This window comes from Silene latifolia, chromosome 7 (assembly GCF_048544455.1).
Source record: "Silene latifolia isolate original U9 population chromosome 7, ASM4854445v1, whole genome shotgun sequence".
NCBI classification, from domain to species: Eukaryota; Viridiplantae; Streptophyta; class Magnoliopsida; order Caryophyllales; family Caryophyllaceae; genus Silene; species Silene latifolia.
This window is the reverse complement of record NC_133532.1, coordinates 21,017,234-21,029,586: the sequence shown is the minus strand read 5'-3', so window position 1 is coordinate 21,029,586 and position 12,353 is coordinate 21,017,234.

Here is a 12,353-nt window from a genome sequence, read left to right as displayed (position 1 = left end):
ATAGCGCAAGGTATTATTAAATGAACAAAATCAGAACAATTGCAAAAGAATTCAACATCAATTAATGTAAAGCATAACTTTGATTATTGTAAAAGTCTAACACACTTATTGCAAATTATATCCCTGATTATTTGTAAAAAAAGTCTAACACAATTATTTTGCAATCTTGCGGTTATTGTAAAGCATAATATGGATTATTTTAAAATGTAATCTTTATTATTTTAAAGCGTAATGCATTTTTCATTCTTCTTCTTCATCTTCATCCTCCATTTCATTTTCCTCTTCATCTTCTTCCTCCAAAGCATGCTCAACAAACGAATTTGGACAGTTTCTCTTGTCATGGTGTCCCATTTGTTTGCAGTTATTACATAGCCTCTTCGATTTGCTCGCCTTCTCAATTGCCTTATCCTTGTTTGATTTCATTCTCTTGCCGCTTCCTTTGTTTTTTGCAATCTTTGGTGGAAGAACAGTAATATTTGATTTTGTTGAACAACCTAAGAGCATTTCCAGTTCTTGATCCTTTGTCAAGCTCTCTTTGGTTGGATTTATTTTCTCTCGGAATTGTAAAAGCATCAAACTTAGCTCCTTGATTTGATTTTCAGGCATCGAGTTAAGAACACTTATTGTTGCATAAAACTCTGACCATACCCTTGATAATTCTAACTTTCTCAAATCAGTGGGATCGTAGTCTTGCAATAACTTTCCATCCAGTCCATACAAAGGCTTTCTATATGATTTCCTCGTCCATCTGGTTTCGATGTACTGCTCCGGTATGCTTTGCAGTCCTTTTTCCTGATATAATCCATATAATGTGTTTACAAAGGATTCTTTTCCTCTCAAACATCTTGCACGTACATGTTGTTTCCTTTGATTCATTGTGAGCAACCTGCATTACAGTGTAGTTATTTTAAAAGGCAAACATAGTTATTATATAGTTCAACATGAATTATTTTATGCAGACTAGCAATGAACACCAAGGTAGAAGTCCTTCAGTTTTTTTATGTTTAATATAATGTTACAAAGTAGTTTTCACATGATTATTAACTTATTCAAATGATCAAATGCAATTATTTTAAAGCTTTCATGTAGCTGATTATTGTAAAGCGTTTGCCCAATTATTTTAAAGCATACATCTGGTTATTTTAAAGCTCTCATGTATCTGATTATTGTAAAGCTCTTCCCAAATTATTTTAAAGCATATCCTTGATTATTGTAACAAATTGGCAAGTGTAAAGCATTATCAATTACTGTAAAGCATTATCAAATTAATATATTTATGGAAAAAAATCAGAACAATTGCAAATAAACTCAACATCAATTATTGTAAAGCATAATTGTGATTATTGTATAGTTTTCACATGATTTTTTTAATGGTAAAACACGGTTATTGTATTCTTTTATCACAGTTATTGAATGTTACAGTAAAAAGACAATTATGTTTATAAAATTGAATAACCTGAAATATTCTATGCTTCCTGTAGGCATCTTCAACATTTATAATGTGCATGTTTCCTTGCTCAGAAAACCCTCTAACGGCACACGAACAGGGAGCCATTTGCACTTGCTCTTGGAACTCATAGAAAACAGTATGTGTGTAGAGTTTAGAGGCATGTTTCTCAATCATTGTCTTAGAAGAAACCTGTGGCAATGTGTCATCACTTGCAAAGATCAAGAAATCTGTGATTATAGCGTTGTTGTTCCATTGCACTCTGATAACGCAACCAAAATTCTACAAGTGTGCCATCTATGCTCTCAAATCTTTTGAAATAACTGTTTCGACTCTCTGATCTTTGTGTAGTCTTCAAAAGGCAGCCTAAAGGCAAATCCCTAAAGTAAGCAGGTATCCATTTGTGCCTTTTGCCATACATGTATGTCAACCAAGTATTATCATTCAACTCAAAGTCATTAATCACTTGAGTCCATTTTTCTTCAAACTCAATGTGTAACACCCCCATTTATTTAAGGGCCTGAACTAGGACTCCTCAGATAAATGATGGTGTTACCATCTCGGAAACCCGAGGCAGTAGATAACAAAGGAAAGAAACACAGTACTTTATTATAATGTTTATAGTGACATTACAACGGAAATTAAAACAAAGTCTCCAAATACGACCAAAAGATAAGTCTGATAAAACTACTAAAAAGACTAAGGTGGGCTAGGCACTAAGTCAGTCATCCAAGCTCTCTTCCCGCCAGCTCCCATCGGTCTCTCGAATACCTGTCAATCTGCTCCCCAATAATTGGATCATCACAAAGTACACGAATACACGGGGTCAGCCACGAAGCTGAGTAGGTAATACAATAAACAGTAACATAAAACACATACTCCTCCATCACCAACACCGCCATCACAACTCACAACCCGGACAACCCAGCCATACCGATCCCCGGTAGACTATAAATATCGACCGTAGCCGATCTGCCAGCTCGCAGCTGAGGACACCAGGGCAAGTCCTGCAGAACCCGCCTGGGCCTTATCACAATGTCATCATCACCACCTCCACCAACTCCAATGTAATAATATAATAAAACAGTTCAACAATAGTACTTAACGAAATGAAATCAGTCAATCATATTATAACATGTAAATCACCGATTTAGTCAATCCAGTCACATAGTGTTATATCAAGTCCAGTGTATTCCCCTACCTCAAATAGCGGTGATAAGCTAACTGCAGATCAGAAGTACTCCACCCGAAACTCGCCACCTAAACATATATATAACATAATTAATTCTCTTACCAATCCCGTTCCCATAATCAAAAGTTACTATAAGTAGAAACTTTCCCAATTTAGATATTACTAAAAATATAAGTTACCCAAAATAGAAAGTTTCCTAAAATGGGAAGTTCCCAAAATAGCAATTACCAAAAATAGCAGGTTACTAAAAATAGTAACCTTCCCGAAATAAAATCCCGACTCAACACTTAAATACATTAATCCGTCACCGCTACTTAAAATTAACTTAATAATCAAAACCAATAATGTAAATATTAGAAGTATACACATTCCCGACTCATTAAAATAAAACCCGTAACAAAATTAATTCAAAAACAACGCACAACTCGACACACGCACACCCACCTTTTCAACCCGTCACAAACCGCCCCTCAACCACCAATCCTCACCGCCGACCACCAGGCCTCGACACTGTGTCCGCCTGGTCACCTCCCACCACCACCAACGTGGTCGACCCACGCCGCGGCCGGTCGAGCCACCACCACCAAAACCCCCTGCCTGCGTCCCTGCCGCCACAAATGCCACAAACAGCCCCCTTTCCCAACTCGCCTACCACCACGACACTCCCCTGCCACCTTACCAACCACCACCATTGACACCACCGTCGCACGGCGACACTGACCCACGTGGCACCACCGATTCGACCTCCCCGAGTCCACGGTGGTGCCACCCCTTTTCCCTATGTCTGAAACGCAACCAAAAACCCCCAACCAACCCCGACACCTAAACACCACCACAGCAACCACCACCAGCAACGACCACCACTATAACCACCACCACCCGACTCGACTCCACACCCACAACACATCCCACAACCCCACGACCACCACAACAGTCCCTAAAAGACGCATAACTCAATACAAAACAGTGTGACCGAAATGAAAACAGGGGAACCTTACTCCGACTTGGCCGTCGACCCGAGCTTTTCCGACCAGTACAACCACCCTCGACCCCTAGCAACGACTCCCCTGGACTCTTGGCAGACCCTACTCCCTCCACACTCACCGGCGTGCTCTCTTTGGCCGTGTAGAAGGCTTGAACGTGAAAGGAAAAAGGGGTTGATGTTTGTGATGTCAAAATGACGGTAGGGAGGGGAATAGGGTTTTAAAGGTGTATTAGGGTTTGATTTTAGGGTTTGGTGAGGTAAAATGGTAGGTGGGTAAATGGGTAATAAGTGGGTAAATGGGCTATGACCCCTCGACCCAAAAATGCCACTCAATTATAAACCCGACTCATCTCGCGATATAAATTAAACAATTATTTTTACGCTTTTACCATTACCTTTACGCTACCATTAAATAATAAAACTCGCCCAATCGATAATAAAATACGGGGTATTACAGTCTTCCCCCCTTAAAAAGAACTTCGTCCCGAAGTTCGCTCCCATACCAAACATGTCATACGAAAATATAAAAGACATCTCGTATAACTAACACGGTCAACACACAACTAGACTACATAAACACGAAATGTTATATTCTACCCTCCTAAAAAGAAAGTTACGTCCCGTAACTTACCTCAAGTGAACAGGTGTGGATAACTCTCTCTCATCGCGGCCTCGGTTTCCCAGGTAGCCTCCTCTGCTTTATGATTAGTCCACAACACTTTCACTAAAGCCGTCTCTCCATGCCTGGTCTTTCTAACCTTCCTGTCCAAGATCTCCTTAGGCGTCTCGATGTAAGTCAACTGCTCGTCCACCTCGACCACATCATGGCTCAAAATATGCGAAGGGTCACTCAAGTATCTCCGCAACTGAGAAACATGGAAGACATTATGTACCCTGGCTAAAGCTGGTGGTAGAGCTAGCCGATATGCCACTTCTCCAACTCTATCCAGGATCTCATATGGCCCAATAAACTTCTGGCTCAACTTTCCCCGCTTCCCGAATCTCATCACTCCCTTCATTGGAGACACTCTAAGAAGTACTTTCTCCCCACCTGAAAGAAATGTCGCTTCTCCTAGCGTCGACATAGCTCTTCTCCGGTCTGGGCAGCCCTCATCTTCTGTCGAATGATCCGCACTGTTCAACCATCTCCTGAATCATCTCTGGTCCCAAAACTACCGCATCAGCTCGATCATCCCAACACACAGGACTCCTACACTTCCTGCCATACAGAGCCTCAAATGGAGCCATTCCAATACTAGCGTGGTAACTGTTGTTGTATGAAAACTCAATCAACCCCAGTCTATCCTCCCAAGACCCGCCAAACTCCAAAACACAAGCCCTCAACATGTCCTCGAGTGTCTGAATAGTCCTCTCTGTCTGACCATCTGTAGCTGGATGAAAAGCGGTGCTCATCTTTAACTGAGTACCCATTAGTGATCAGTAACTCTGCGCCAGAATTTGGATAGAAACACAGAGTCTCTATCGGAAATGATGTCCTTGGGTACACCATGCAGCTTCACCACATACTGAACATAAGCCTTGGCCAACTCAGCTTTACTCCAAGTATCCTTCATGGGGATAAAGTGAGCCGACTTGGTTAGTCTATCCACGATCACCCAAATCATATTGTTACCTTTCTGAGTTCGAGGCAACCCAACAATGAAATCCATGGAAATGCTCTCCCACTTCCACTCCGGCACATCTAAAGGTTGAACCTTCCCTTGCGGTCTCTTATGTTCCCCCTTCACCCTCTGGCACGTCAAGCATCGAGCTACGAACTCAGCAACTTCCCTCTTCATATTCGGCCACCAAAAGGTCTTCTTGAGGTCCTTGTACAACTTATCTCCTCCAGGATGAACCGAGTATGGCGTGGCATGTGCCTTAGTAAGGATCTTCCTCTTCAGCTCATCATTATCCGGAACACACCACCGTCCCCCAAACCTCAGACTACCATCAGCATGGATAACAAACTTGGAGTCAACCCCGGCTTCACTGCTTTCTCTGTCGCGCCACTTCAATTCTAGCATCGGCTTTAGAGCTCTCTGATCTCCTCATATAACTCCGGCTCAACGGTCAAGTCCCCAAGAGTCTCTCCTTGCCGGATCACGTGGATTCCCATCCCCCGCACTCATTATGCATCCTCACTCTAGATCTAGCACGCTCAAGGCGTGGATGGATTTCCCCGCTTAAGGCATCGGCTACGACATTCGCTTTCCCCTCATGATAAAGTATCTCCATGTCATATTCGCCAATCAATTCGATCCATCTCCTCTGTCTCATGTTCAACTCCTTCTGTGTGTAAATGTACTTTAAGCTCTTGTGATCGGAAAACACTTTGAAGGTAGCCCCATAAAGATAGTGTCGCCATAACTTAAGCGCAAACACCACAGCCCCCAACTCTAGATCATGAGTAGGGTAATTCTCCTCATAGGTCTTCAACTGTCGAGAAGCGTAAGCGATTACCTTCCCGTTTTGCATCAATACGCACCCCAGACCCTTCTTGGAAGCATCAGTATACACCTCGAAATTATCATTCCCATCTGATAGTGCAAGGATAGGAGCTGTAGTGAGTCGTTCTTTGAGGGTTAGAAACGCCTCCTCACAACTCTCATCCCAAACAAACCTGTTCTCCTTCCGCATTAATGACGTCAATGGCTTTGCGATCTTTGAGAAGTCCTTGACAAATCTTCGGTAATAACCTGCTAGCCCCAAGAAGCTTCGGATCTCACCCACATTCTTAGGACTCTGCCATCTCGTCACTGCCTCAATCTTACTAGGATCAACCGACACCCCTTCCTTGGAAATCACATGGCCCAGAAAAGCAACTTTCTTCAACCAGAACTCGCACTTGTTCAGCTTGGCATATAACTGGTTCTCCTCCAAGGTTTTCAAGACTAACCTCAAATGTTCCTCATGTTCCTCCTCATTCTTGGAGTATACCAGGATATCGTCGATGAACACAACCACGAACTTGTCCAGGTAAGGACTGAACACTCGATTCATCAAGTTCATAAACACTGCTGGCGCATTAGTCAACCCGAATGGCATGACCACGAACTCATAGTGCCCATATCTTGTTCTGAAAGCGGTCTTAGGTATATCCTCGTTCTTAATTCTCAACTGGTGATAACCTGACCTCAAATCGATCTTAGAGAAAACTCCGGCTCCACTCAATTGATCGAACAAATCATCGATCCTTGGCAAAGGATAACGGTTCTTGATGGTCACATTGTTCAACTCACGGTAATCCACGCAAAGTCTCAAGCTTCCATCTTTCTTCTTGACAAACAACACTGGTGCTCCCCAAGGTGAAACACTAGGCCGTATGTAACCTTTCTCTGCTAGCTCATCTAACTGCTTCTTCAATTCCTCCATCTCCTTCGGCCCCATACGGTAAGGTGGTTTAGAAATCGGCCCTGTTCCCGGCTTTAGATCAATGGAAAAGTCCACTTCTCTTTTCGGTGGTAACCCTGGAATGTCCTCCGGAAATACATTCTCGAACTCCCTAACCACTGGAATCTCAGACACCTTAGGGGTCTCTGCCTCACTATCCCACATCTGACACAAGATTAACTGGTCCCCTTTCCTCAGACTCGACTTCAGAGTATTAACAGATATGAATTTGACCCTTGGCTTGACCACATACCCCTTATAAGACACTCTAGTTCCCTTAGGTCCCCTCAAAGAGATTTTCTTCTGATAGCAGTCGATAAAAGCCTTGTACTTCCCTAACCACCCATCCCCGAATCACCTCAAAACCCCCCAAGGGAAACTCTATAAGGTCACAGTGAAACACAACCTCTCCGATCTGAATTGGTACCCCAGTGTAGACTCTATCACAAGACACCGACTCCCCCGAAGGTACCACTACCGAATCAACAATTCTATCATATGACTTAAGGTTTAAGACTCTGGCATGTTCTACAGATATAAAGGAATGTGTAGCTCCGGAATCAAATAACACAAAGGTGGGTTTAGAGTTAACAGGAAATGTACCAGTCACCACATGAGAGTCATTCTTAGCTGCCTCCTTGCCCATGGCAAAGAGCTTGCCACTGGACTTAGCCCCACTCTGACTTGAAGAAGCTTGCTCCAGTTGTTTGTTCCCTTCATTTGCGATCTTCGAAAGTTGGTGCTCCCACTCTGTTGCTCTGCTGATTACGTTCCGGTAGTTGTTGTAGCTTCCTTGGTAGTCACATTACTAGCTCCAGACCTCGCACCTCCCCCATAGCCAGACATAGGTGTGCGATAATCGTTATATCCCGACCCCACCGAACGAGAGCCACTGAACCCGGACATAGGTGCCTGTATCCACCGGGCCGATTCGCCCCGGATGATCGGCATTCAAACCTCTTGTGTCCTGTCTTTCCACAGCCAAAACAAGTAAGCCTCGCAGAATTACCTCCCCAGCCGGTGCCCCCGGCCGCCTCCACTCGAGCTCTCATACCCCCTGGGCACCGTTTAGTGGAGTACCCACCATATCTGCCCGAACTCGCTTCTTTGACCCGATATTATCGCTTGTGGTCTCCGGTTTCCTTTTCTCGGCCTTGCCTTTCTTATCCGCCTTGATGCATTCCGAGAGCCTCTCGGCGGACTTTCCCTCAAGTAAATGTCTTGAACGGTAGTGGGTGGAGCCGCTGTGAGCCTCTTCTTGATGTCCATAGTGAGCCCCCGCTCAAACCTCATAGCCAGCATAGCTTCATTCTGCCCAAAGTCATCAATGTATGAGGATAACTGTCGAAATTTCCGATGATAAGCCTCCACTGTCATATTTTCTGTCATCTTGAAGGTGTCAAACTCCTCCCGTAGTTTGGCTTTTTGGAACTCGGGCATAAACTCATTCTTCAAAAGCTCTTGAAATTCCAACCAAGATACATGTCCCGTCTCCAATCCCTAGCAACCTCTCGTATCTCCACCTTGTTCCTGGTCCACTATCCACCTGGTGGCCCTAAGATAGTGGGCGCTTGATCCACTGCAGCTCTTCCGGACATGCTAACAGTTCAAACAGATTGGTGAACTCTCTACACCATTCCCCCAGCAACTGTGGTTCCCCCTCTCCAGTGAATATTGTGGGGTTATGCCTTGCCACAATGGTACTCATCTTTCCCGGATCTAGTCGTTTGGCCTTTAGGGCCTCATTCTCAGCTCGGAGCCTATCCAACTCCGCTTGGATGTCATTAGCAGCGGTATCCCTTCTCGGAGGCATGTCTATAAAAATTAAGAGAGTTAGTGATGTTCCCTGCAACACTAGAATTACTTAGTCAATCCTAGTCATCCCCTACCCTACATATCTAGCTAACATGGTTCTGGGATCACATAACCGCATATCACTAGACATAACATCCATCTTAAAATCTTAAGCATCATATATATATATAAATATCTTACTTCATTATTATGCCAATTCTTGCCTCCGAATCACAATTAAACATATGTATACTTATACTAACAGTATATCACCTTGCCTAATTCTCACATCATGGAATAGTTTTTCATGTTCAATATCACATAACTTTCCTACTCTACCCTTTTCTCTCGTATGATCTCAAGGTACCCGGGTCAAACTGAGAGGGCCAATGGTTCGGTGTGAGGGGGCCCCTTACTCATCCCTTACCTTTAGTGTGCTCCTAACAGTTCTATCCCGGGGTTCATTTTATTTGACTCTTCCTAAATTCATTGGATTCATTGGTTTAGGCCTGAGGATCGTTCTCTCTGATACCACTTTGTAACACCCCCATTTATTTAAGGGCCTGAACTAGGACTCCTCAGATAAATGATGGTGTTACCATCTCGGAAACCCGAGGCAGTAGATAACAAAGGAAAGAAACACAGTACTTTATTATAATGTTTATAGTGACATTACAACTGAAATTAAAACAAAGTCTCCAAATACGACCAAAAGATAAGTCTGATAAAACTACTAAAAAGACTAAGGTGGGCTAGGCACTAAGTCAGTCATCCAAGCTCTCTTCCCGGCCAGCTCCCATCAGTCTCTGAATACCATCAATCTGCTCCCCAATAATTGGATCATCACAGCGTACACGAATACACGGGTCGACCACGAAGTTTGAGTAGGTAATACAATAAACGATAACATAAAACACATACTCCTCCATCACCAACACCGCCATCACAACTCACAACCGGACAACCCACCATACCGATCCCCGGTAGACTATAAATATCGACCGTAGCCGATCTGCATTTCCCCATGTTGAGGACACCAGGGCAAGTCTGCGAGAACCCGCTTTGGGCCTTATCACAATGTCATCATCACCACCTCCACCAACTCCAATGTAATAATATAATAAAACAGTTCAACAATAGTACTTAACGAAATGAAATCAGTCAATCATATTATAACATGTAAATCACCGATTTAGTCAATCCAGTCACATAGTGTTATATCAAGTCCAGTGTATTCCCCTACCTCAAATAGCGGTGATAAGCTAACTGCAGATCAGAAGTACTCCACCCGAAACTCGCCACCTAAACATATATATAACATAATTAATTCTCTTACCAATCCCGTTCCCATAATCAAAAGTTACTATAAGTAGAAACTTTCCCAATTTAGATATTACTAAAAATATAAGTTACCCAAAATAGAAAGTTTCCTAAAATGGGAAGTTCCCAAAATAGCAATTACCAAAAATAGCAGGTTACTAAAAATAGTAACCTTCCCGAAATAAAATCCCGACTCAACACTTAAATACATTAATCCGTCACCGCTACTTAAAATTAACTTAATAATCAAAACCAATAATGTAAATATTAGAAGTATACACATTCCCGACTCATTAAAATAAAACCCGTAACAAAATTAATTCAAAAACAACGCACAACTCGACACACGCACACCCCCTTTTCAACCCGTCACAAACCGCCCCTCAACCACCAATCCTCACCGCCGACCACCAGGCCTGACACCAGGTCTGGCCTGGTCACCTCCCACCACCACCAACGTGGTCGACCCACGCCGGCGGTCAGAGCCACCACCACCAAAACCCCCTGCCTGCGTCCCTGCCGCCACAAATGCCACAAACAGCCCCCTTTCCCAACTCGCCTACCACCACGACACTCCCCTGCCACCTTACCAACCACCACCATTGACACCACCGTCGCACGGCGACACTGACCCACGTGGCACCACCGATTCGACCTCCCCCGAGTCCACGATGGTGCCACCCCTTTTCCCTATGTCTGAAACGCAACCAAAAACCCCCAACCAACCCCGACACCTAAACACCACCACAGCAACCACCACCAGCAACGACCACCACTATAACCACCACCACCCGACTCGACTCCACACCCACAACACATCCCACAACCCCACGACCACCACAACAGTCCCTAAAAGACGCATAACTCAATACAAAACAGTGTGACCGAAATGAAAACAGGGAACCTTACCTGTGACGGCCGTCGACCTGAGCTTTTCCGACCAGTACAACCACCCTCGACCCCTAGCAACGACTCCCCTGGACTCTTGGCAGACCCTACTCCCTCCACACTCACCGGCGTGCTCTCTTTGGCCGTGTAGAAGGCTTGAACGTGAAAGGAAAAAGGGGTTGATGTTTGTGATGTCAAAATGACGGTAGGGAGGGGAATAGGGTTTTAAAGGTGTATTAGGGTTTGATTTTAGGGTTTGGTGAGGTAAAATGGTAGGTGGGTAAATGGGTAATAAGTGGGTAAATGGGCTATGACCCCTCGACCCAAAAATGCCACTCAATTATAAACCCGACTCATCTCGCGATATAAATTAAACAATTATTTTTACGCTTTTACCATTACCTTTACGCTACCATTAAATAATAAAACTCGCCCAATCGATAATAAAATACGGGGTATTACAGTCTTCCCCCCTTAAAAAGAACTTCGTCCCGAAGTTCGCTCCCATACCAAACATGTCATACGAAAATATAAAAGACATCTCGTATAACTAACACGGTCAACACACAACTAGACTACATAAACACGAAATGTTATATTCTACCCTCCTAAAAAGAAAGTTACGTCCCGTAACTTACCTCAAGTGAACAGTGTGGATAACTCTCTCTCATCGCGGCCTCGGTTTCCCGTAGCCTCCTGCTTTATGATTAGTCCACAACACTTTCACTAAAGCCGTCTCTCCATGCCTGGTCTTTCTAACCTTCCCCGTCCAAGATCTCCTTAGGCGTCTCGATGTAAGTCAACTGCTCGTCCACCTCGACCACATCATGGCTCAAAATATGCGAAGGGTCACTCAAGTATCTCCGCAACTGAGAAACATGGAAGACATTATGTACCCTGGCTAAAGCTGGTGGTAGAGCTAGCCGATATGCCACTTCTCCAACTCTATCCAGGATCTCATATGGCCCAATAAACTTCTGGCTCAACTTTCCCCGCTTCCCGAATCTCATCACTCCCTTCATTGGAGACACTCTAAGAAGTACTTTCTCCCCCACCTGGAAAGAAATGTCGCTTCTCCTAGCGTCAGCATAGCTCTTCTGCCGGTCCTGGGCAGCCCTCATCTTCTGTCGAATGATCTGCACCTGTTCAACCATCTCCTGAATCATCTCTGGTCCCAAAACTACCGCATCAGCTCGATCATCCCAACACACAGGACTCCTACACTTCCTGCCATACAGAGCCTCAAATGGAGCCATTCCAATACTAGCGTGGTAACTGTTGTTGTATGAAAACTCAATCAACCCCAGTCTATCCTCCCAAGACCCGCCAAACTC